Below are 25,087 nucleotides of genomic sequence, written 5' to 3'. Positions count from 1 at the left end.
CAACTGATTTCAACATTAAGTATACAGCCAGCAGTTACCTTTACCTCATCCATCGTTCGATACTGATTCATAAATATACAAAATTCATTTTTTAATGACAATGAAAAATACGATTTGTGTTACAGTATTTCTACAATATTTTTGTCAGTGATTTACAAATTGTTGAATTGTTTTCTATGATCAAGATATTTGGCTTTTTCACCTAGAATTCATTCACATTTGACATTCTGCCAGTTTTCTACTAAACTTGGGCTACATGAAGTCAATAGTCCTGCAGCCTGGGTACGTCTAACAGCGTCAGTAATTTAGAGATTGTGGACGAAAGCATTGAGACATTGCAGCAAATTTAGAAGCAATCTGCCAATATAAAGCATAAATTGCAAGCTAAGTGTAAAAAGAAAGCCGTAAGAAGAATGGGAGCTCCTTACTGCTACATTGTGTCCATTTAAGGACAATAGGAAAACACACATAACACCTTGGGTGATGGTTTGTAGGTCACTAGTATTTTTAAACCAAGCACTTCATTCAGTTTTGGGGAAAATATTTTAAAGAACTTGAGACAGAAAATAGAGAAGGATTTTTGGAAACAATTAGTAGTGAAACAGAAAATTATGGAAACATTTCTAGAGATGGTAAAAGATTCAATCAAATCTTTACAGACTGGAAGAGCTGCAGAATTGGAGGAACCGTAAATGAAGTGTTGAAATATAGTATGATAAATTATATGAACTTTTAAGAAACCTTTTTTAAAACATGTTTAAATAGTGAGTCCACCCCAGAAGATTTTGATGTACGATTTATATCAGCAATTCATAAGAAAGGAAAAAAAGGATGAGTTGACTGTTATAGAGGAATAACTGTGACTAATATATTTAGCAGACATTATGCAAAGATTATTAAACATTTTTAGAGAAAGAATACAGGGAAAAGGAGGTCAAAAAACAAGCTAGCATCAGAGCAGGAAGATTTAACTATAGACCATATATTGTGTGCAACAAATGCTGGAACATAAAAGTATTTGATATCACCCCTTCACTTACTATTTGCAGACACAGGAAGAGCTTTTGATGATATACCATTATACAGCTTGTGGAAGCCTTTAAAATCATGTAATATTAATACTACCATAAATAAAGCAATTCAGAACCTATATGAAAATGCTACTGCAGGAACAAAAGTACAAAACTATCTCTCACCTGGATTTAAACTCACAAAGGGATTACATCAGGGATTTAGCCTATCGCTGTCTCTTTATAAAATATATTCAGAAAAAGCATTGGAAAATTGGAAGAAAACATGTAAGAACGTGGAATCCCAATAAATGATGGTACTATATCTTCACTACAGTTTGATGATGACCAGCTAATTTTGACACAAAATGAAGAAAACATTGAATATATCACCCAGAAATCAATGGAGTAGTTTAAATATGGGGCCTTGAACCAAACACAGCTAAAACAAAATAAACATTAATAGGAGGAACAAATTGAGATTTGGTACTGGAAGGATGAAGAGGAATAATTGCACATACTGAAGAGTACAAATATCCAAGAGTAAAAATCATGTAAGATAATAATCAAGATAAGGAAATTAATTCAAGAATAAATGCTGAGAAGTTCACTATTCTAACATTAGATATTATACACACGTCAAAAAAAAATTTTGCGTCACCTCGGTTGCTAGAACTCGTGAAGATAGATGTTGACTGTGGATATTGTATCACAGACACAGTCCCTTTCACTGTTCACAGATGTCACTAAACCCGCCCAAAAATGTAAACAACCATGCGTAAGCAGCACCTATTGGGGGGGGGGGGGGGGGGTGTCAAGCAGCCGATCAGTTCCAGTCATACCACCATGAAGGAGGTACAGGGTTCGTGTTGTCTGTAGTTCAACCGTGAATACCGCAGTTCGATTATGTCTGCATTGTTACTTTGTGCCAGAAAGGGCTCTCAACAAGGGAAGTTTCCAGGTGTCTTGGAGTGAACCAAAGACGTGTTCTTTGGACATGGAGGAGATACAGAGAGACAAGAACTGTCAATGACATACCTCGCTCAGGCCGACCAAGGACTACTACCGCAGTGGATGACGGCTACCTACGGATTATGGCTCGGAGGAACCCTGACAGCAATGCTACCATGTTGAATAATGCTTTTTGTGCAGCCACAGGATGTTGTGTTATGACTCCAACTGCGCGCAATAGGCTGCATGATGCACACCTTCACTCCCAACGTCCATGGCGAGGTCCATCTCTGCAACCACGATACCATGCAGTGCGATACAGATGGGCCCAGCAACATGCCGAATGGACCGCTCAGGATTGACATCACATTCTCTTCACCTATGAGAGTCACATATGCCTTCAACCAGACAGTTGTCAGAGACGTGTTTGGAGGCAACCCAGTCAGGCTGAACGCCTTAGTCACACTCTCCAGCAAGCAGCAAGCTGGAGGTTCCCTGCTGTTTTGGAGTGGCATTATGTGGGGTCGACGTATGCCACTGGTGGTCATGGAAGGCGCGTAACGGCTGTACGATACTTGAATACCATCCCCCGACCAATAGTGCAAGCATATTGGCGAGGCATTCGTCTTCATGGATGACAATTCACGCCCCCATCGTGCACATTTTGTGAATGATTTCCTTCAGGATAATGACATCGCTAGACTAGAGTGGCCAGCATGTTCTCGAGGCATGAACTCTATCCAACATGCCTGGGACAGATTGAAAAGGGCTGTTTGTGGATGACGTGAGCCACCGACCACTCTGAGGGATCTATGGCGAGTCAGCATTGAGGAATGGGCCAACCTGGACAAACAGTGCCTTGGTGAACTTGTGGATTAGTGACCACAAGGCAATTGATGCTACGCTGAATACCATAACACCTGCAACCATCAAAAAGAAACAAAAAGTACATACATTTAAAAAAGCTGATAAAAATGCTCTTAACACCTTTTTGAGAGACAGTCTCCACTCCTTCCGATCTGATCACATAAGTGTAGAAAATATGTGGAATGATTTCAAAGAGATAGTATCGATGGCAATTGAGAGATATATACCACATAAAATAATAAGTGATGTTACTGATCCCCCATTGGTACACAAAATGGGTCAGATCGCTGTTGCAGAAGCAAAAACATGCCAAATTTAAAATAATGCAAAATCCCCAAGATTGGCAAAGCTTTGCAGAATTTCAAAATATAGTGCATACTTCAATGCAAGATGCTTTTAATAATTTCCATAACAAAATTCTCTTGGAATCTGGCAGAAAACCCAAAGAGATTCTGGTCACACCTAAAGCACACCAATGGCAAGACGCAATCAATAACTCCACTGCAAAATAACAATGGCGAAGTCACTGATGACAGTGCTACTAAAGCAGAGTTATTAAACTAGGTTTTCTGAAACTCCTTCATCAAAGTAGATGAAGTAAATATTCCTGAATTCCAATCAAGAACAATTGCCAAGAGGAGAAACATAGAAGTAGATATCTTCAATGTAGCAAAGCAGCTTAAATCATTTAATAAAGGCAAGGCTTCCGGTCCAAATTGTATACCAGTCAGGTTCCTTTCAGAGTATGCTGATTCAGTAGCTCCATATTTAGCAATTATATACAACTGCTCGCTCACAGAAAGTTCCATACCGAAAGACTGGAAAATTGCTCAAGTCACACCAATATCCAAAAAGGGAAATAGGAATAATCCGCTGAATTACAGGCCCATATCACTAATGTCAATTTGCAGTAGGGTTTTGGAATATATACTGTGTTTGAACATTATGAATTACCTTGAAGAAAACAATTTATTGATACATAGTTTGCACGGATTCAGAGAACATCGTTCTTGGGAAACACATCTAGTCTCACAAATATTAAGGGTGTAAATTCAAATAAATACTTAGGGATTACAATTACAAATAACCTAAAGTGAAATGATCACGTAGATAATGTTGTCGGTAGAGCAAACCAAAGACTGTGATTCATTGGCAGAACACTTAGAAGGTGCAACAGTTCTACTAAAGAGACTGCTTACACCATGCTTGTGCGCCCTATTCTGGAGTATTGCTGTGCGGTGTGGGATCCACATCAGGTGGGACTGATGGATGATGTCGAAAAAGTTCAAAGAAGGGCGGCTTGTTTTGTGCTATTGTGAAATAGGGGAGATAGTGCCACAAACATGATACATGAATTGGAGTGGCAATCATTAAACCAAAGGCATTTTCATTGTGACAGGATGTTCTCATGAAATTTCAATCACCAGTTTTCTCCTCTGATTGCGGAAATGTTCTGTTGGCACCCACCTACATAGGGAGAAATGATCATCACGATAAAATAAAAGAAATCAGGGCTCGCGCAAAAAAATTTAAGTGCTCGTTTTTCCCCTGCACTGTTCGAGAATGGAATGGTAGAGAGACCACTTGAAGGTGGTTCATTGAACCCTCTGCCAGGCACTTTATTGTGAATAGCAGAGTAATCATGAAGATGTAGGTGTAAATGCATACACTCACACATTCCCGCAAACACAACTGACACACATATGAGTAATGTCGCAGACTAGCCTTGGCAGCCTGAGACAATGATCGTGTATGTGTGTGTGTGTGTGTGTGTGTGTGTGTGTGTGTGTGTATTTAATTATTTCAGAAAAAGGCCTTCTCACTGAAAGCTTATGTGTTTAGTAGTCTTTATGTTGTGCCTGTCTGCAACTCAACATCTCCGCTGTATGGGAAATTGCAATCTATCTTTATCATAATATTCACAATACCATGGGTCACACAGTCAGAAACCTTACCCAAGTCACAGTATGTTTGCGTGATGATAATTTTTGGTTTATTGACTAGTATACCATTTATCAAAGTACATACAGCCTCTTCAGTTGATAGTCCATTTTAAAATCAAGACTGGTTACTGCTGAGAATGATTGTTATGTCCTGTGAGTTTACAAATAATTTAGCACATTTTCTCAAAAATTTTTGTACGCTGGAAATGATGAGATAAAGTAGAAAATCTTTATCTACTTTTGTGTGAAGCGGCCTAGTATCATCATGTCTTAAGTCTTTCTAGGATGATAACAATATGTAAAAGGTTCATTACATGAGCCTCTTAAAGCCCAAATGGTGCAACTGTTTGACTCACCATGGGTTATAGTGATAAAGATAGCATCCAGGAACAAATTTTGTGGTATGTTAATGGATGGATCCAGCAATGAATATTTTCTATCACATTCGCATTAGCATATTAGTTTTTCTTCGTAAATATTTATTGTTTATTCTTGTTTCTCTGACATGTTCTGTGTTCTAGATGATCTCCTCACTATGATCTATTCAAATGAAAAGAACGTCTAATCTAATCCAATCTAATTTAACGCTGATCAGTGTTTTTTATTTTCTTGCTAGCTTATTACTAACTGTTAAAATTTACAGTTGCCTGTGTGGAATATTTTACGAGTATAAAACACATCACCTTACACATAAAGTTGTAGGTAAATTCTACAATATTACATGGCCTGAAAAACAGAAAATGCCCCAACGACATCAATCAACACATGGCAGTACAATTAAAAATAAACTGCAGTTAACAATGTAAAAAAAAGGCAGATTACTACTTACCATAGAGAAGACACGTCAAGTTGCAGACAGGCACAATTAAGTCACTCACATATAGCTTTCAGCCACAGCCTTCATCAGTTACTGAACACACACACACACACACACACACACACACACACACACACACACACACACCACACCACACACCTCACACACACTTGACCGACAACTCCGGCATCTCGGGCCAGAATGCAACATCACGTAGGATGCAAGTGGCAATCTGGAGGCGGTGGGGAAGGGGAAGGTATTGTAATGAATGGGTGGGGGGAGAGACGAACACTCTCTGGTGGAGTGTGCAGGGACTAGACTGCCAGCAGGTGGAAATCTGGAGGTTTTGGGGCAAGGAGGTGGGGGAAAAAGGAGAGGATCGAGGAAAGATGGGCAGTTGTATTGGCAGAGGGCTGAAATAAACAGGATGAGAGATGAGAATAAGGAAGAGATAAAAGGACAGAGGGGATGGAAACTGTTGGGTGGAATATGTGGGGACAGTATGATACTGTAGGTTGAGGCCGGGATAATTACGGGAGAGGAGAATGTGTTGCAACGATAACTGCCATCTATGCAATTCAGGGAACAACCGACATTTGCTAAGTGACACCCTACCAGTGATAGTAAAAGGAAACGTAGAGGGCGGGACATGTTAACTTCAGTGAAGCCTGTGCACAAAAACTCTGTATGCATCAACAGTTCAAGCATTACAGTGTCTGACGATCATTGTTGTAGAACTGATTTATGCAACATTCTGTGTGGTACGTCAACATGTCTGCAAGACATCATTTTGAGTGCTTACAATCATGAACGATCAGTTGAAAGGCTCAGAGCTGGTCAAAGTGTCACTACTGTGGACAACAGTAAAGGATACATCCAAAGTTTCATCTTGGTATTAAAAAAGGCCATTGTATGTGGAAATGCTATGTGAAAGCATGCCAGTAGTTATAGATGGACCACCACCATAAGGGGATTGATACGTAATTCTAGTGACAAAAAGGAACAGACATCTCCCTCCTAGGCATATCGCAGCGGACCTTTCAACTGCTACTGACACACATTTCTCTGTCAGAACCATTTTGCAGCAATTAAATCTGGCTAGTTTGTCTTCTTGGAATTCTGTTAAATGCATCTGACTTCAACCATACCATTGTCGAGAAAGAGTTCATTGGTGCAGCAAGTGTGTAGCTTGGAGTCAACTATAGTGGTCCAGAGTGATGGTCTCTGATGAATCCCACTTCACTGTGGCAAGTGATTCTGCACACCATTTAGTGTGGGGAGACAGGCGAACAGGTTACACACCACCGAATGTTCAGGAAGTCACTTGTATGGCCTAGATGTTGTGGTTTGGGCAAGCGTTATGCACAATGGCTGAACACTGCTGCATGTATCTGCACGGAGTGCCGTTACAGGACAGTGGTATTGCATGGAGATCATTCCAGACCATGTCCATCCGTTTTAGGAGTGTGGTAGGTGTCAACTTCCTGTTTATGGGCAACAATGCCTGCCCACACAGCAACACTGAGGTCTCAGACACACTGGAAAGTGAAGATATTGAACATATAGAATGGTCTACGTACTTCCTGGACCTAAACACTATAAAGCACACCTCAGAGGCTCTTGGCAGACATGTTTCTCAATGAACACACCCTCCCTGAACTATGCAAGAAGCGAAAACTGCCTTGAGAGAGGAATGGGACAATATCCTCCAAAGACTCCTCAATAGTTTGGTAGCTAGTACGAATAACAGCTGCAAAATGTGCATTAGTGGCTGGGGAGGGCATATTCATTGCTGAGAGTCCAATATTGACCTTTACCTCTGGAGTCTGATCTGAGTCAAAGATGAACGTTATATCTGTCTGCTACCCTGTATTTTCCATATGACAAAATGTGTACCTTTTTTTTTTTGTTAAATTTACCACTACACCTCATTGCCTCTGATTATTCCTGTCCTATGATGTGTCTGTTCCTTAGCAGTTGTCAAGCAGTATAGTATTAGCATTTTAGTATTACAGTTCTTTTTTTAACTACATACCAGGAATAAATAATTAATACATATATTTACTATCATCCACAAAAAATGTGGAATGTATGGCCTATTTTAGCTTCTCAGGTAACAGACTGCACTGAAGAATAAATAAATCTCTTACCTGTTCTCTTGGGATTCCATTCGAATACCTTATTCTAGATTGCTCTCTCTACTTTCGTAATGTGTGCTCCTGCTGTCTCTAGTTTCTGTCATGTATCAGGTCTTCTAAACATATCTGATTTCTTGTCCTCCAGAGCTCCTCATTACTATTCTATTCGACCACCAGATATCCAGGATGTGACAGAGATATCTATCTTCATGTCTGCTTTCTAACTTTCACTGCAGTACAGAAAGACAGTCTTCACACTTGTATTAAAAATACAAATTTTTGTTTTGCATATGATGATTCTGTTTTGCCATAATGTTCTTCTGGCACCACACTAACCATATCCCCCCAGGGGACTCTCCACTCTTTGGTGGGTTCGTGCTTGGCTACCGTGGGGTCCCAGCCTTTGCAGCATTTTTTCCCTTGCGTGCGGCATGTCTATCCTCTTACTATTCTTTTTCCCCTCCCTCGGGGAACACGTCTGGGGTATAATTGAGACTGTTCTGCATTCTGTCACTGACGTACGAACAGTCTCACCTTTGTTTTTCACTCCCTTTTCCTTTCTTTGCTTCCCTTCCCCTCTCGTTCCTCCACTTCGGTGTCTGAGGGTCCTCTTTTTTTCTTCTTCCTCCATGTGCACTCACGAAGGCTGGCCCATGCGTCTGACACATAACAGGTGACTGGGTAATGTGTAGTTCCCAGCCCCAGGTTGACAGATAGGGTTCGCACATACCCCTGGTACAGGCCAAGCCCAGTGAGGAGTGACTGCCTGAGCTGCAACCTTCCTCTGTCAGGTGTTCAGGTGGTGTGACCCGAGGTGTGAATAATCACCTAAGGTGGGTGCGCCCCCTTGTGAAGGGAGCCCCCAGTTGGAAGGATAGCACCATTGGAGACGTTGGCAATCGTGGGGAGTTTCCTCACAATGGGTCAATCATCTTCCCATTCGACGTCTACAAAACATAAACATAATGAGGCTAATGATTCAAAGACCCTTCTCGCTCCACCGAGGTTCATCATGGTTTCCTGTACTGAAGACGGTCAGTCCTTCACCACGGTAAACACGTTTGTTATTCAGAAAGGTGTTGATGCAATTGCTGGCCCTGTGAAATCCTGCTCTCGTTTATGGAATGGCACTTTGCTTTTGGAGACCACTTCCAATCCTCGAGCACAACAACTGCTCGCTGCGTCACTTCTCCACAGTTACCCTGTTCGTGTCGAGTTCTGTAGAACTTTGAATTCTTCCCATGGTGTAATTTACGCTAGGCTGCTTGACGGTCTAACTGAGGCCGTAATCCAATCTTACCTCTCTGATCAGGGTGTCACTGCCGTCCATCATCTAATCAAAAAGGTAGATTCCTCTGTAGTGCCCACCTGCACCCTCTTTCTCCCCTTTGATAGAGTGGTGCTTCCGTCCAAGCTCAAATCAGGCTATGAAATTACAACAGTCCGGCTGTACATTCCGAACCCGATGCACTGCTAGCAGTGTCACCAGTTCAACCCCACTAGAATGTCTTGTCGACACCCAGCCAAATGTGTCACCTGCGGTAGGGATACGCATGAGGGCGATTGTCCACCTCCTTCTCCCAGCCGTATCAACTGCAATGGTGGCTTTACCGCCTCCTCTCGGGATTGTACCATGTATCTCGATGAGCGAGCTGTTCGAGAGACCCGGGTAAAGGAGAAAGTGCCTTGGCCCTGGCAAGTTACTGGCTAGTCACAAACCCTGTGTTCTCCCACCTGGTACCTGTAGTTCTGTTCTCGACACCCCATCACATCGTCCCCTTGTACTCTGCCTTCAGGAAACGAAATTGCGCCCATGTGACCACTTTGAGCTTTCAAATTTCTTACCGATTCATTTTGACCTTCCCCCTGAGGTCAGCATTCCGTCTCGTCGGGGCGTCATGCTGCTCGTACGGGATGACATTCATAGTCATCCCATCTCCCTGACTACCCATCTTCAAGCCATTGCAGTTTGCCTTTTCCTTCCCCACCTGACTTTTTCCCCCTGTACTATTTATGTCCCTCTGTAATTCACTGTCACCAGGGCAGACTTCCTTCTGCTTATTGGGTAGCTACCTCCCCTGCTTTTGCTACTTGGTGACTTTAATGTCCATAATCCTCTTTGGCGTTCTCCCAGGACATGTCAGAGAGGTGCCCTCTTGGCTGATCTTCTTAACCAACTTTACCTCTTCTGCCTGAACAGTGGAGCACCCACTTTCCTTTCCGACTCCTCGCACACTTATTCCCATTTGGACCTATCCTTGGGCACTGCCTAGTTTGTCCCTCATCTTGAGTGGTCTGTTCTTTCTGACACCTACTCAAGCAACCATTTCCCGTGTGCTATCTGTTTGCTATCTGTTTGCTGACTCCTACCCCCTTCACGTGCACGCCCAAATGGCAGCTTCCTAAGGTTGACTGGCAGCTTTAATTCTCCCTGGTGACCTTCGAAGAACAAGATTTCCCCAGTTGTAATGACCAGGTCGACTATCACGCAAACATTGTCCTTACTGCTGCAGAACATTCCATTCCTCGCACTTCCTCTTTACAACATCATATCCCAGTCCGTTGGTGGACTGAGGCGTGCCGCGATGCAGTTTGCGCATGGAGATGTGCTCTCCACATTTTTAACCACCATCCTACGATGGCAAAAAGTATTCATTATAAATAGATGCATACAAAGTCTCGTCGCTTTCTTCAGGATAGCAAAAGAGCTAGCTGGATTTCATTCACTAGTTCTTATAACAGTTCCACACCTTCCTCTGTCATGTGGGCCAACCTCTGACAGCTCTCTGGGCCACGATCCAGTCCCTAATTTCCGGCCTGACAGTAGCAGATGATGTCATCGTGGGCACTATTGTTGTCTCCAACACCTTGGGCCACCATTTCGCAGAAGTTTCAAGCTCTTGCCACTGTCACCCTGCCTTTCTCCATCCAAAACGAGCAGAGGAGGCTTGGGCGATACCCTTCTCTTCTCCGAATCGTGAATGCTACAATGCTGCCTTTACTATGAGGGAGCTAAATCATGCTCTCAGTTCATCCCAATCCTCCGCCCCAGGGCCAGACGCCATCCACATTCACATGTTGCTGCACCTTTCTCTTGCGGACAAGCACTTTCTGCTTAACAGATACAACCGCATCTCAGTGGAGGGCACATTTCCCAGATGCTGGCGTGAAGCCGCCGTCATTCCCATACCTAAGCCTGGTAAGGACAAAAACCTTCCTTCTAGCTATCGCCCCATCTCCCTTACTAGCTGCATTTGCAAGGTAATGGAATGTATGCTTCGTGCCTGGCTGGTGTGGTGGCTGGAGTCTCGCAATTTATTGACGAATGCACAGTGTGGTTTCCTTCAGGCGCTTTTAAAAGACTGTGTTTTCAAGGTGCGTGTGAGTTCTGCCTTGTCGGACACCTTTAACCAGGAAAATTGTGTGCCTCAGGGTTCCGTCCTGAGTGTCATCCTCTTTGCTATTGCCATTAACCCTATAATGGCCTGTCTCCCACCGGGCATCTCCGGCTCCCTTTTTGTTGACAATTTTGCCATCTAGTGCAGTTATCCATGGACCTGCCTCACTGAGTGGTGTCTTCATCACTGTCTTGATCGTCTTTATTCCTGGAGCATCAACAATGGCTTTCACTTTTCCACTGACAAAAACTGTCTGTATGAATTTCTGGCAGCACAAATCGTTTCTCCCACTCTCTCTACATCTTGGGCCTGTTGCCTTTTCATTTGTTGAAACTATGAAATTCCTGGGGCTCATTTTCAATAGGAAACTCTCTTGGTCCTCCTATATGTCTTACATGGCAGCCCGCTGTACTCGGTTCCTCAGTGTCCTACGTGTCCTCAATGGTACTTCCTGGGGTGCTGATTGAACAACCCTCCTCCATTTGTACCGGACCCTTGTCCATTTGAAACTCAACTATGTGTGCTTTGTTTATGTGTCTGCTCGTCCATCCCTCTTACATTATCTCTACACTGTCCATCGTCGTGGCATCTGAGTGGCCATGGACACCTTTTACAGTAGCGCAGTTGAGAGTCTGTAAGCTGAAGCTGCTGAACTACTACTGTCCTACCGCCGTGACTTTCTCCTCAGTAGGTATGCATGCCGTTTGTCTGCCATGCATGGCCACCCATCCTATGCCTGCTTCTTCAATGATTCCTTTGGTCACCAGTACGGGGCGCATTCCTCTTCTCTGTTACCTCCCGGAGTCTGCTCTTGGCACTTGCTATGGCGGCTTTACTTCACACTACCTGCAACTTTCCCTGTCGGTGTGAACCTCCACCAAATTTTCTTCATGTAGCGGCCCATGTTAACTTTGGCATTCATTCGCTTCCTAAGGACACTACTCCAGCCTCAGTTTATCACCTTCAGTTTCACAACCTTCACATGCAACTTCACAATAGTATCTTTGTATACACTGATGGCTCTCGGACTGACTGTGGGGTCGGATGTGCCTTTGTCTTTGGCACCTGTGTCTTTCGATAACGGCTGGCAAACTGCTCAGTATTTACAGCCGAGATCTTCGCACTTTACATATGGAGTACATATGGCGACACAGCCTTTTCAATTATGTCCTCTGCTCAGCACCTTTCAAAGTCTGTGTGTGCTGGACACCACCCATCCCTTAGTGCAGCGGGTCCAGGAAAACTGTCATTTGCTCACTCTTGTTGGAGCCAGTGTGATCCTTCTGTGGGCTACTGGTCATTTCGGTCTGCCAGAAAACGAGGCTGCTGACAATGCTGCCAAGGCTGCAGTCCTCATACCTCAGCCCGCGAGTTCCTCTGTTCCCTCCAATGATCTTGTGTGTTGCCGTCTGTCAGGAGATGGTGTCCTTTGGCATCGCCAATGGTTCTCCCTTCATGGTAATAAGCTTAGGACTATTAAACCTCTCCCAGTGGCTTGGACGACCTCCTCTTGGCCTCCCGCCGGGAGGATGTCATTTTAACTAGACTGCGTATTGGTCACTGCCTTTTTATCCATTTCATAAGTAGCGTTATCCCACCACTTTGTACACATTGTGCCCAAGTTTTAACTGTCCGCCACTTCCTGATGGGATGCCATTTTTTAACCATTTACATTGCTGCTTAGGTTTGCCATCTGAGTTATCGGCCGTTTTAGCAAATGACCCACAAGCTGCTGACTGTCTTTTACTTTTTATCCACCAAAGCAGTATGGTGACGGCCATTTAATTTCTAGTTTATGACCCCCATTTCAGTATGGTTTTTTTAGCCCTCTTTCCATTTGCCTATTGTTTAGCTGTCTTCTATTATGTCAATCGGGACTGACATATAGTTGAAACTTCCTGGCAGATTAAAACTGTGTGCTGGACCGAGACTCCAACTCCGGACCTTTGCATTTCACAGGCAAGTGCTCTTCCATGTGAGCTACGCAAGCACGACTCACGACCCGTCCTCACAGCTTCATTTCTGCCAGTACCTCCTCTCGTACCTTCCAAACTTCACAGAAGCTCTTCTGCGAACCTTGCAGAACTTGCACTCATGGAAGAAAGGATAATGCAGAGACATGGCTTAGCCACAGCCTGGGGGATGTTCACAGAATGAGATTTTCACTCTGCAGCGGAGTGTGCACTGATATGAAACTTCCTGGCAGGATTGAAGCTGTGATGAAAGGTGTCGAGTTTGAGTCTTGGCATGGCACACAGTTTTAACCTGCCAGGAAGTTTCATCTCAGTGCACACTCCGCTGCAGAGTGAAAATCTCATTCTGGAAACATCTCCCAGGCTGTGGCTAAGCCATGTCTTCGCAGTATCCTTTCTTCCAGGAGTGCTAGTTCTGCAAGGTTCACGGAAGAGCTTCTGTGAAGTTTGGAAGGTAGGGGACGAGATACTGGCAGAATTGAAGCTGTGAGGACGGGTCACGAGTTGTACTTGGGTAGCTCAGATGGAAGAGCACTTGCCCACAAAAGGCAAAGGCCTCAAGTTCGAGTCTCAGTGTGACACTCAGTTTTAATCTGCCAGTGAGTTTCATATCAGTGCACACTCTGCTGTAGAGTGATAATCTCATTCTGATGTGTAGTTATTTTTTAACTCCTCTCTGTCTTCATGTTCTGTAATTTTGACATGGGTGTGTGTGACCCCAGTTGTTCCTTGTGCCCTAAAGCAAACAAAAAAACACTAACCATATACAAGAATGAGTTGCCAGTGTCCACTTGCCGCTCCCTTGGAAACAGATGCACTTCCATGATTCCAGAATTTACTAAAAATGGTTCAAATGGCTCTGAGCACTATGGGACTTAACTTCTGAGGTCATCAGTCCCCTAGAACCTAGAACTACTTAAACCTAACTAAGGACATCACACACCCATGCCCAAGGCAGGATTTGAACTGCGACAGTAGTGCTCGCGCGGTTCCAGACTGAAGCGCGTAGAACCGCTCGGCCACCCCGGCGGGCCCAGAATTTACTCTTATTTCTTTGTTTTACCTATATTTATCTTGAGGCCAGCAATCTCTGCTGAAAGAGACCTTAGTTTAGCTTTCTTACCTGTCAGCCTTTGAACTAATAAAACTAAGTCTCTGAAATCCAAATCGTCGAGACATTCACAGATCCCCTGTTGAATTCATCTTCTGCTGCATGCTGTACCTCTTCTCAGATCTGAGGCAAGGACAAGTAGGAAAATGTTGGTGACAAAATACAAGCCTGCTGGACTCTGGCTGTTAACTGTGTTGGCTGTGTGAGTTTTGCTGTGTGTAGCACACAACATTTGTAGACATTATACAGATCTTTGATTATGTTTAGAATCTTCTGTGGACGTTTCACAGAATTGAAGGTCTTTTCAAAATCAATGAATGCCAGGTAAATGGATGCCTGGATTGCTTTACTTAGTGCTAACAGCAATGTAATACCACACCAGTTGCCAAAATTGGACAAATTTCCCTTTTTTAGGAAGCTCTACCACCAACCCATTTTTCCACTCCTCAGGGGATGATTTCTTTTTGAGTCAAATATGCTTCATTTTTATAGTAATTTAATATTGGCCTTTAAGAACTCCAGTGCTATATTGCCTAAGCATGGAGCATTTCATTTTTCAGGCATATAAACCAATGCCAATTTAGTCCATTGTGGGGCGCTGCAGATTTATATCTTGATCCGCTTTGATTTTTCTGGAACATCTCTCACATGTACCTCTCCATTGTCTTCAGGATTTAAGAGCTCCTCAAAATACTCTTCTCATCTTTGTAGTTGTGGTTGTTGGTTCATAATTATCACCTTATCCTTATTAACTGGATCTTCATATCGAAAGTTCTTCACTGACAACCAATTAGTGATATTGTACAGCCCCTTTCTATTTCCTTGTCTTGCTGCCTCCACTGGTAACTGTGCCTGATCATTCTATCCATTTCCTTTTCTCTTTCCTTCTCCCTATTTTCACTTTTTCATCTGCCTTAGTGTAATCTTTATGCACTTCAGTTTTCTCATTATCATTTTAAAAAGATTTAACTGTTGTTTTAGTTCATTTCTGTAGTTAATTTCTTTTGACATGTCATGGGAGGTCTATTTTTTCCTTCGATGTGCGTTAAGGGACTAGTTGGATTCATATTGAAAATGGTATCTTGAGATTTCAGCATAAAAATGTTCTCAATTCCTTCTGTGCACTTTGTGTCTATTTGCACAATTAGCACTGAAAAAAATAATTTAAATACGCTGGTATCTCTTTAAACTACTCATTTGCCTCACACCTTTCTTTAAAATGAAGTATCTCCACCAATTTTAAGGTAAATTCAAGGAGGAGATTCTGTTTTACATGTTAGATGTGTGGCTAACCTGTTTTATGCATCATTCACTTGGTGTCTGTACATTTATTTTTAGCTTGTAAACAGAAGTTTGTTGTGTTTGAACCTGTGCTGCGATTTGTGTTTTCTGTGCCAGTGTATTTGGTCTTTCATAATGCCACGGGCTAAGAAAGTGTTTCCTAAAAGAAAATTTTGAGTTAATATGTACACAAAAACAAAAGGATGTGCAGCAATTAGTCAACATAATGAAAATAAGAATACTAATGTGTTACAAGAAACAGTTCCATGTGATCTTGCTTCTCCACCAAGCATGTTGAGGAAGAAGCTTTATAATTCAAATAAAAATGTAAATTGGTGTACTGTGGAATCCCAGCCTGCAACTAGGAGTAATGTCATTATTAGTACAGGTATTCTTTTGACATCCTAAATAATAATATTAGTCATAAATATTGTTTAGCCATAGGTTCTTTGTACATAACACAGGATAAAAGTTTTAGATTTGGACTGTGAAGCATGTCAGTGATTACGTGTAAAGTTTGCAATGGTTATAATTCAAGAAGGACCTCAGAGCCTGTGAGACCCAAGCCCTGTGATATAAATTTAATAATTATTTACAGTATTAGGTGGATTAGCAAATGATACCGTAGTGCAGAATTATTTTGTAGAATAATGGATTTACAATCATTACCACCAAGTTTTCTAATTACTTTGGTATAATTTAAAGAAACTGGAAAGATGTAAATGAAGGGAGTAGGAAAATTGCTGTGCTAGAAGCTATGTCAACTAATGATAACATGAAAGGTATTAGGGAATCTGTCAATGGAACCAGGCTGAAACATGGCCACACATCTCATTATGGTGTTGTTGCTGCCACATCAGTTGATACCAGTGGAGCTATTGATGTAGAGATCCTAACAGACTATTGTCGAGGGTGTAGTAATGAAATGCCTAATTATTAATGTGACAAAAACTATGTTGGGCCTAGTGGAAGTATGGAGATCCACGGTGCTGTAGAAATTTTCAGACAATCAGCACGTGAAGATTGTGTGTGTTATTTAAGATGCTTCAGTGATGTTTACGGTAAGGCTTACACCAAGGTTAATGAGTCAAAGCACTATGGTGATCAAGTTCAAAGTGTAAAATTTTAGTATGTAGGGCACATAAAAAAAGATGGGAACAAGACAAAAAAAACTGAAGTCACAACTAAGTGGGTAGAAATTGAGTGATGACAAGGGGCTTGGTGGGGCTGGCCAACTTACAGGAAATATATTGTGGTAATGGTGTTAGAAATAATGTAAATGCTCTAGAGGCTATGAAAGTTGTGGTATTGGTTTCCTTTTTGCATGAAGCAAATGCAAAACCTCAACATTCGTTGTGCTCTAGAGGAAGTGAATCTTGGTGTGGTTTTTAACAGGCTGCTGTTGCTGGTGAAGAGTACAAGCATAATTACTCATTTTGTTATGCTCTCCTTCTGACAATGAAACCTATGTATAAGGAACTGAGTGATGAGAAGTTTTGAAAAAAATGTCATTATGTTCAAACCCAGACTTAAATGAAAGCTTCAACAGCTGTGTATGAGAGTGACCGCCAAAAACTGTGTTTGTTGCACTAAAATCTACACAGATTGTAGTGTTTGATGCAGCTTTGAGCTTCAGTACCAGTGCCATAAGCAGGACAAAAGTTTTCCATGAACATGGAATGAAGTTTGGAAAAAACACTTCGGAAGCTCTTCACAAGATTGATGAAGAGTGAGTTCTATGCAGAGCAAGGTGCAGGGGCTTCTTCAGAGGACGAAAGAGTGAAGAAAAGACTTTAGTGGAGCCAAGAAGAACAACAGGTTGCAAATCAAAATTATTATGGAACAGGGATGTTGGGACGTAATAAAAACAATAAGAATACTTCTTCAAATGAGTGTCGCAAAAAACATTTCTGTTTATTGAGCAACCATATTGTCAAAATCTATAAAAGTTACAAGACTGAGGTGTGGCAAAATTATTTTAGACAACTCACAGTGTATTTGCCCCAACTTTTATATTTTTAAAGTTAATACCTGAGGCACTATACACTGAAGTGACAAAGTCAACACATACCTCCTAATATCGTTTTGGTCTTCCTTTTGCTCGGTGCAGTGCAGCAACTCAACATGGCATGGTCTCAATAAGTCATTGTAAGTCCTTTGCAGAAATATTGAACCATGATGCCTCTGTAACTGTTCACAGTTTTGAAATTGTTGCTGGTGCAGAATTATGCACACAAACTGAGCTGTTAATTATGTTAATACATGTTTGAAGGGACTCATATCGAGCAATCTGCTCACTGTTCATTTGAATTGTCCAGAATGTTCTTGAAACCAGTCACAAACAGTTGTGGCTGGGAGACATGGCGCATTGTTTGGGAACGTGAAGCCCATGAGTGGCTGCAAATGGTTTCTGAGAAGCTGAACATAACCATTTCATCAATATTCAGTTCAGGTGGACCATAGGACACAATTTGTTCCATCTAAACAGAGTCCACAGAATTGTGAAGCCACCACCTGTTTGCACAGTGCCTTGTTGACAACTTGGGTCCATAGCTTCATTGGGTCTGCACCGCATTGAAACCCTGCTGTCAGCTTTTACCAACTGAAATCAGGACTCATCTGACCTGGCCATGGTTTTTCAGTCAACTAGGGTCCAACTGATATGGTCTTGAGCCCAGGAGAGGCGCTGCAACTGATTTAGTGCCAACAAAGGCACTCGCGTCAGTCGTCTGCTGCCATAGGCCATTAATGCCGAATTTCGCTGCATTGTCCTAACAGATATTTTGCTTGATTGTCCCACATTGATTTCTGCAGTTATTTCATGCAATGTTACTTATCTGTCAGCACTGACGACTCTGCGTAAACACTGCTGCTCTCGATCATTAAGTGAAGGCATTGGCCACTGCATTGTCTGCGGTGTAATGTAATGCCTGAAATCTGGAATTCTCAGCACACACTTGACACCATGGATCTCAAAATATTGGATTCCATAATGATTTGTGAAATGGAATGTCACATGTGTCTACCTCCAACTATCAGTCCACATTCAAAGTTTGTTAATTCCCTTCATGTGGCCAGAACCATGTCGGAAAATTTTTCACGCGAATGACCTGAGACCTGAGTATAAATGATTGCTTCATCAGTGCCCTGCCCTTCTGTACATTGTGAATATGATACTACTGCCATCTGTATATGTGCCTATCGCTATCCCCTGTCTTCTATCACCTCAGTGTATGGTGCTTTATGAGAGAGAAGCTATACAAGATATTCAGGTAACTTCCTTACCAAACAAAAAATATTATGACTGGTGAACTATTTGTGCTAAAGACATAATTCTTCCCACGCTTCTCAAGAATATACCATACAAACCACAAGTAAGGATTCATAAAACTAGCATGTATACTTTTTGAGAAAATGGTGCCTAAAAAGCACTGTATTTTTATGCTTAAAAATTAATATTTATTAGCTAATTATTTTTGGCTATTGAATTTAACTGCCTATAACCACAAAGATTTCCAGCAATGTTGCTTAAGATATATTATTTGTATAGTCAAATGTCCATTGAAATGCATAAAGAATTTCAAGAGGTATAACAATTTATGTTTGGAACTGCAGGTGCAAGCTCGTGTGTCCTACCCAGTTCCCTTAAATCCAAAGATATTCTCTCCAACATCTAGATAATTGTCTCTAAATTTTTGCCAACCTGCTTCAGTTCCTTCTTGCATAAAGTTTTCTTCACAGAGGATCTGGAATCCGTCATAGTTCAAGGGGAAATCTTTCTTTGATTTCCAATGACTGGGTCATGCTCAGTGCACATACCTATCAGCAGTGTTTCTGTTCCCATTGTTGTGAACACCCAAGGTGTGTTCAAGCCCTCCATTATCTGAACCAACTTCTGTGCTCAAGCCTCCCATTAAAATTTTTATGTCCCTACAGTTAGTTTGCCTAGGGACTCCATTTAGCTATGTATAAAATGCATGTTTTAACTTTCCTTCCGTAAGTTCAGTAGGTTCGTTGCACTGAATTACAGTGATATTTTGCACATTTGTTTTAAAGAGTGCAGCTATTGTCCTTCCTGAGACTGGTTTTCACTCTTCTCTGTCTTACATACAGTAGCACTCTGCCTCATTGTATTTGAGCTTCCCACAATTCTAGCCACCTTATTTCATGTAGCCATAATATATCCTACTGGCAGTTCATCTCTTTTTCAACGTGTCTTAACCTTCTCGTCTTTCTATGCTCTTAGATTTCAAAATATAGGTTTTACTTTTCGGGCAGAAGGTCATATCCTCAAGATCCATCCAGTTATTTCTCCATTTACTTTCCAACAAAGGCTCCTTTCAGACTCTTGTCAGGTGCTGATAGTGCTGTCTCACACAGGTACGCAACATATCCATGTCCTTCAGAGTGATCACTCAACATCTGATGCTGTTCTGCCTGTTACAGAGGACTGCAGCTCTAATCCTTTACATATTTGTCAATGGTGTACATGTTTAAGAAGTTAATTAACATCTGACAACATATATGGGTGCTTCAGTGTTTTTTTTTTTTTTTTTTTTTTGGCATTGTATATTCCCATACCGTGTTCTGCAAATATTTTTTAAATTCCATAATTTATTTTTCATTTATTAGCTTTTTAGTTTGCCAATTCTTTTGATTTATGTTGTGAATCCTGATAACAAATATCATCAGCTGAGTATAATGGTGTGAAACACAATGAGCTACAGGACTTATGCTGTGACTTCGCATTCTTGATATATCTTTAAAAATAATATTAATGGCAGTGATGGTGATTCCCATAATCTTGTTATAAATTGTATGAGAAGAGTTAGACTGTAGTGTCTGGACGGAGTTGAATTTTATTTGATCTTGTAAGATTCAATTGCGTACAGCAAGTGTACGTGTAGCATAGAACACATCAAAAACTGAAAACATTCAGTATCACTTATTTCCCAAGCTATAACCATTTTGGTGTCTCTCTAACACCATTGAACGGAAAGAACAATTTATGCAAATTTAATTTGATATATACTCTGTAACACTATAAAATTAGCAAATGTGAGCAAATCAAGTGTTCAAGTGTTCAGAACATTTTAAAGCAAGCAAAGTAAATACCCTACATGGCCAGGTTGTTTCACATGATGCGTGAGGAGATCCCAATAGGCACCTTGAATTTTGTGAATAGATTTGTGACAAATAACAATTGACTGGTGTCATTGTTTGGTCTGATGAGGTGACATTCAAATTGTATGGAACCATTAGTCATCATAACTGCATGTACGGGGCAATAGACAATCTCCATTTTATGGAAGAATGCGCTGGTAATCTTCCTAGGTTATCAGTGTGATGTGATATATTTGTCACATGACTTGAAGGGCCATTCTTTTTTTAAGGAACAATGACAGATGCAAAACACCCTACCATGTTGCAGGAACAAACTGTACTGAGATGAGGATTGTTTTTTTTTTTTTTTTTTTTTCAATAAGGTGGTTCACAATCACTTTACCATTGTGATGTGTGGCAATTCCTGAATGAAACATCTGTTGAGAGATGGCTAGACCAACAAAGAAGTATTGAGTTTCCACTTAGATCTCCCAATGTAATGCTGTTAGACTTCTTTTTATGGGAAACTCTGAAGGACACTGTCTAACCACAAAGCCATGTACACTGGATGACATGGAATAGGCGACTATGAATGTCTGCGAATCCATTTCAATGGCAACCATAACACATGTTGACCTGTTCCCCAGTGTTGGAGACACAATATTGCTGCTGATTGAGGACATTTTGAACGTCTTCAGCAGTAAAACATCGGTAATGTCATGACCCTCCATGCGACTTCAGAATTAATAGTTGTTGTTCGAGTTATTAAGGTTCAAATAGTGTAAACCCCTTTGTGGGACACCATGTATACTGCACTCTAAGTATTCCGTGCATGTGTCACAATCAAGTGGTGAAAACGCCCTTGCTTGGTGGAACTACAGAACTTAGCTGTCCTTAGGGTTGCCGCTCGGAGCAGCCATCAGTGCACTCTGTTGTACTTGGTTAGAACCAATCATGGACATGATAGGGTTCCTCACCCTGTGCAACTGGTAGATGCTATCATGGTTCATCAGATTTTCTGCCAGGAGTATTTCCGTGGATTTTTTAATAATGGAGTCTCAAAAAACAATGTTTCTGTACTCAGAATCAGTGTGTTGTGATTCTCCATTGAATGTCAGCATTGAACGTTCAGCAATACCACATTTTCTTGGTTACAAAAGGCAAGTGCAGTGTTGACATTCAGTACTGTATTCTTTCAGAGTGTGTGTGGTCCGACCTATGTAAGCTATTAAGCTATACTCTGCTATAACAAATTGTCCCCCACTAAGCCCAGAAGTTCTTAAATCTTAAATGTAGATCTCTGAAATATGTAGCAAGTCATGGAATCTACATCAGAAAGACAGATTAGATGTCATAGGAGGATCAAATTTGTGTGACTGTGAAGTTATCTGGATGCTTATAACCGGTGTAAGTGTAATCAGTTTAATTGTTGGATGTTTTTACCAGCTGCCTGATCCTGCCATGACAGTTTTAGACTCATTCAAAGAAAGACTATGCTCTGTAGTGTGGAAATATCCAGGTCATGCAATATTAGTCGGAGGTCACTTTAACCTTCTAAGTATAGAGTGGGATGTAAATGGATTCATTACAGGGGGTTACGGAGAGACAGTCTTCTGAAGTACTGCCTTGAGCAACTAGTTCTAGAGCACAAACACAGTGGAAATATTTCAAACCTTGTAATTAGAAGGGCATACTGAAAAGTAATGTTTCATATTTGATGTCATGTCTCTATTTTTAAATAAAACAAACTTTATTAACATTCTACATTTTTATTCTTCACGTCTGTATGTTTATTTCTCAACATAGTCACCCTGGTGACAGTCACATTTATCTGGTACAGTCACTGCAGAATGTTTGACTTTGTTGATGCAGTCACAGCCTCACTTCCACTTTCACTGTTTCATCCCTGTAATAGTGGAGTTCTCGAACTGTTCTTTAAGTTTTGGAAACAGTTGAAAATCGGATGGGACCACCACGCAGGGTAGCCGCGCAGCCTGAGGCACCTTGTCATGGTCCGTGCAGCTTCCCCCCATCGGAGGTTCGAGTCCTTCCTTGGGCATGGGTGTGAGTGTTGTCCATTGCATAAGTTAGGTTAAGTAGTGTGTAGGCTTAGGGACCAATGACCTAAGTAGTTTGGTCCCATAAGGCCTTACCACAAAAAATTTTCAGGTGGGACCAAGTTGGGACTGTATGCAGTGACAGTGAACTTAAGGTGTCGAATTGTTGCACTTGTCGCAGTCCTCGTAAGTGGCCTGGCATTGTCATACTGAAGGAGAGGATGCTCCATGTGTGAACAAACTCTTTGTTGTTGTTGTGGTCTTCAGTCCTGAGACTGGTTTGATGCAGCTCTCCATGCCATACAGTAAAGCTGCATGCCCTCGGCTGTAGTTTCCCCTTGCTTTCAACCGTTCGCAGTACCAGAACAGCATTGAAATTGTAAAACTCTTCTACAGTGCGCTGTTTTTGATGCACCGACATACTTAAGCTACACACTGCAATTTGGAGTCCTTTAGTGGCAGAGGGTTGCAATTTGCATCAGCAAAACTAGAAAGTCGACAAAGTAATATGCATGACATCTAATATCTTAGCCAATATTGAGAACAGAATAAAATATTCAGAGCCATTACTCTTCAGCACATCCTTAAACAGGCTGACCTTATTGATGATGTCAGTATAGACACACAGATTAGTGATCATGATGTCTTAGTGATGATGGTTACTAAAGTTAATAAATCATTCAAGAAGGCTAGGAGAGTAGTTATGCTAGAGAAAACAGGCAAGGAGTTGTTATCATTCTGCTTAGACATTGGGTGGACATCATTTAGCTCCAGTATGATCAGTATAGAGGAATTAGTGGCAGAGTTTAAATGGATTGTTAATTGTGCTCTGGAGAAGTATGTGCTGAGTAAGTGGATTAAGGATGGAAAAGACCCCACTGTGGTTTAGTAACAAAATTCAGAAAATTCTGAGGAACCGAAGATTGTTGCACTCTCACTTCAAAAGAGAATGCACTAATGACGGCAGACAAAAGTTAGTAGAGATTCGTGCATCTGTAAAAAGGACCGATGCAGGAAGCATACAACAACCACCATCATACCTTTGCAAAAGATCCTGCCGTGAACCTGAGATAAACCTGGTCCTACATAAAATTGCTAAGCCGGTCAAAAGTTTGTATCCAGTCACTTGTTCACAAGTTTGTTGTGACAGTGAAAGATAGCCAAAGGAAAGCTGAAGTTTCAAATTTTACATTTAAGAAATTACTCATACAGTAGGATTGCACAAACATAACATTGTCTGAGCATAACACAGACTCCAGGATGGAGTACATAGTAACATAGAGCATTCCTGGCTTAGAGAAGCAGCTGAAAAAGTTGTAAACAAATAAGTCACCAGGTACAGATGGAATCCCAATTCGGTTTTTCAAAGAGTGCCTATGGCATTGCCCCCTTATTTAGTTTACATATTTTACAAATCTCTTAAACAGCACAAAGTACCACGTGACTGAAAAATAGTGGAAGTGGCTCCTGCATATAAGAAGTGTAAGGGAACAGACCCACAAAATCACAGACCAATATCCTTAACACTGATTTGCTGCCGAATTCTGTAAAGTATTCTCAATTTGAATACAATAAATTTCCTTGAAATCAAACAATGGAAACTCCCGGTGGGAATATCAACAATGTAGGAAAAGAGAGATTGCTACTTACCATGAAGAAGACATGTTGCGTTGCAGGCAGGCCCAAGATGCTGAAGTTGGCAGTCATGTGTGCATGTTGCATGTGTATATGAATGGTGTGTCTCTCTCTTTTGAAATGAAGGCTATAGCTGAAAGTTTATGTAAGTGTCTTTTAATTGTGCCTATATGAAACTTAACATATCTTCTTTACAGTAAGTAGCAATCTGTCTCTTCCTACATTGTTGATAAATTTCCTTGAGATGGAAAAGCCTCTGTCCACAAGTCAGCATGATTAAGAAAGCATTGCTTGTAAAAAACTCAGCTTTCCCTTTTCTCACATGACATGCTGTGTATCATGGATGAAGGGCAACCAACAGAGACCATATTCCTAGATTTCATAAAAACGTTTCATGCAGTGCCCCACTGCAAACTTATCGTCAAAGGTCTGACCATACAGAGTAAGTCTCAGATATGTTAGTGGTTTGAAGACTTCTTACGTAATAGAACACAGTATGTTGTCCTTGACAACAAGTGTTCATCTGAGACAAGGCTATCGCCAGGAGTGCCCCAGAGACGTGTCAGAGGAACACTCTTATTCTTTGTATACATAAATGTTCTGGTGGACAGGTTGAGCAGCAATCTGTGACTATTTGTGATGATGCTGTAGCGTACAGGGAGGTATCATCATGAAGTGACTTTTAAAGGATGCAAGGTGACTTAGACAAAATTTCCAGTTGGTTTCATGAATGGCAGCATGCTCTAAATGTAGAAAAATGTAAGTTAATCCAAAGGAGTAACAAAAACAATCCTGTAATATTT

The 25,087-nt window shown here is 41.4% G+C and overlaps 1 protein-coding gene across 1 annotated transcript in view; it reads left to right on the top strand.

Moving 5' to 3' along the window:
- Window positions 1-25,087, top strand: part of LOC124788027 (uridine diphosphate glucose pyrophosphatase NUDT14-like) — an 81,419-nt gene that overhangs the window by 15,844 nt on the left and 40,488 nt on the right. The gene's annotated exons all lie outside the window — the stretch shown is intronic.

This window comes from Schistocerca piceifrons, chromosome 3 (assembly GCF_021461385.2).
Source record: "Schistocerca piceifrons isolate TAMUIC-IGC-003096 chromosome 3, iqSchPice1.1, whole genome shotgun sequence".
In the NCBI taxonomy this organism is placed as follows: Eukaryota; Metazoa; Arthropoda; class Insecta; order Orthoptera; family Acrididae; genus Schistocerca; species Schistocerca piceifrons.
Note: the sequence above shows the minus strand (reverse complement) of the source record. Positions and strands in the feature narration are given on the sequence as shown.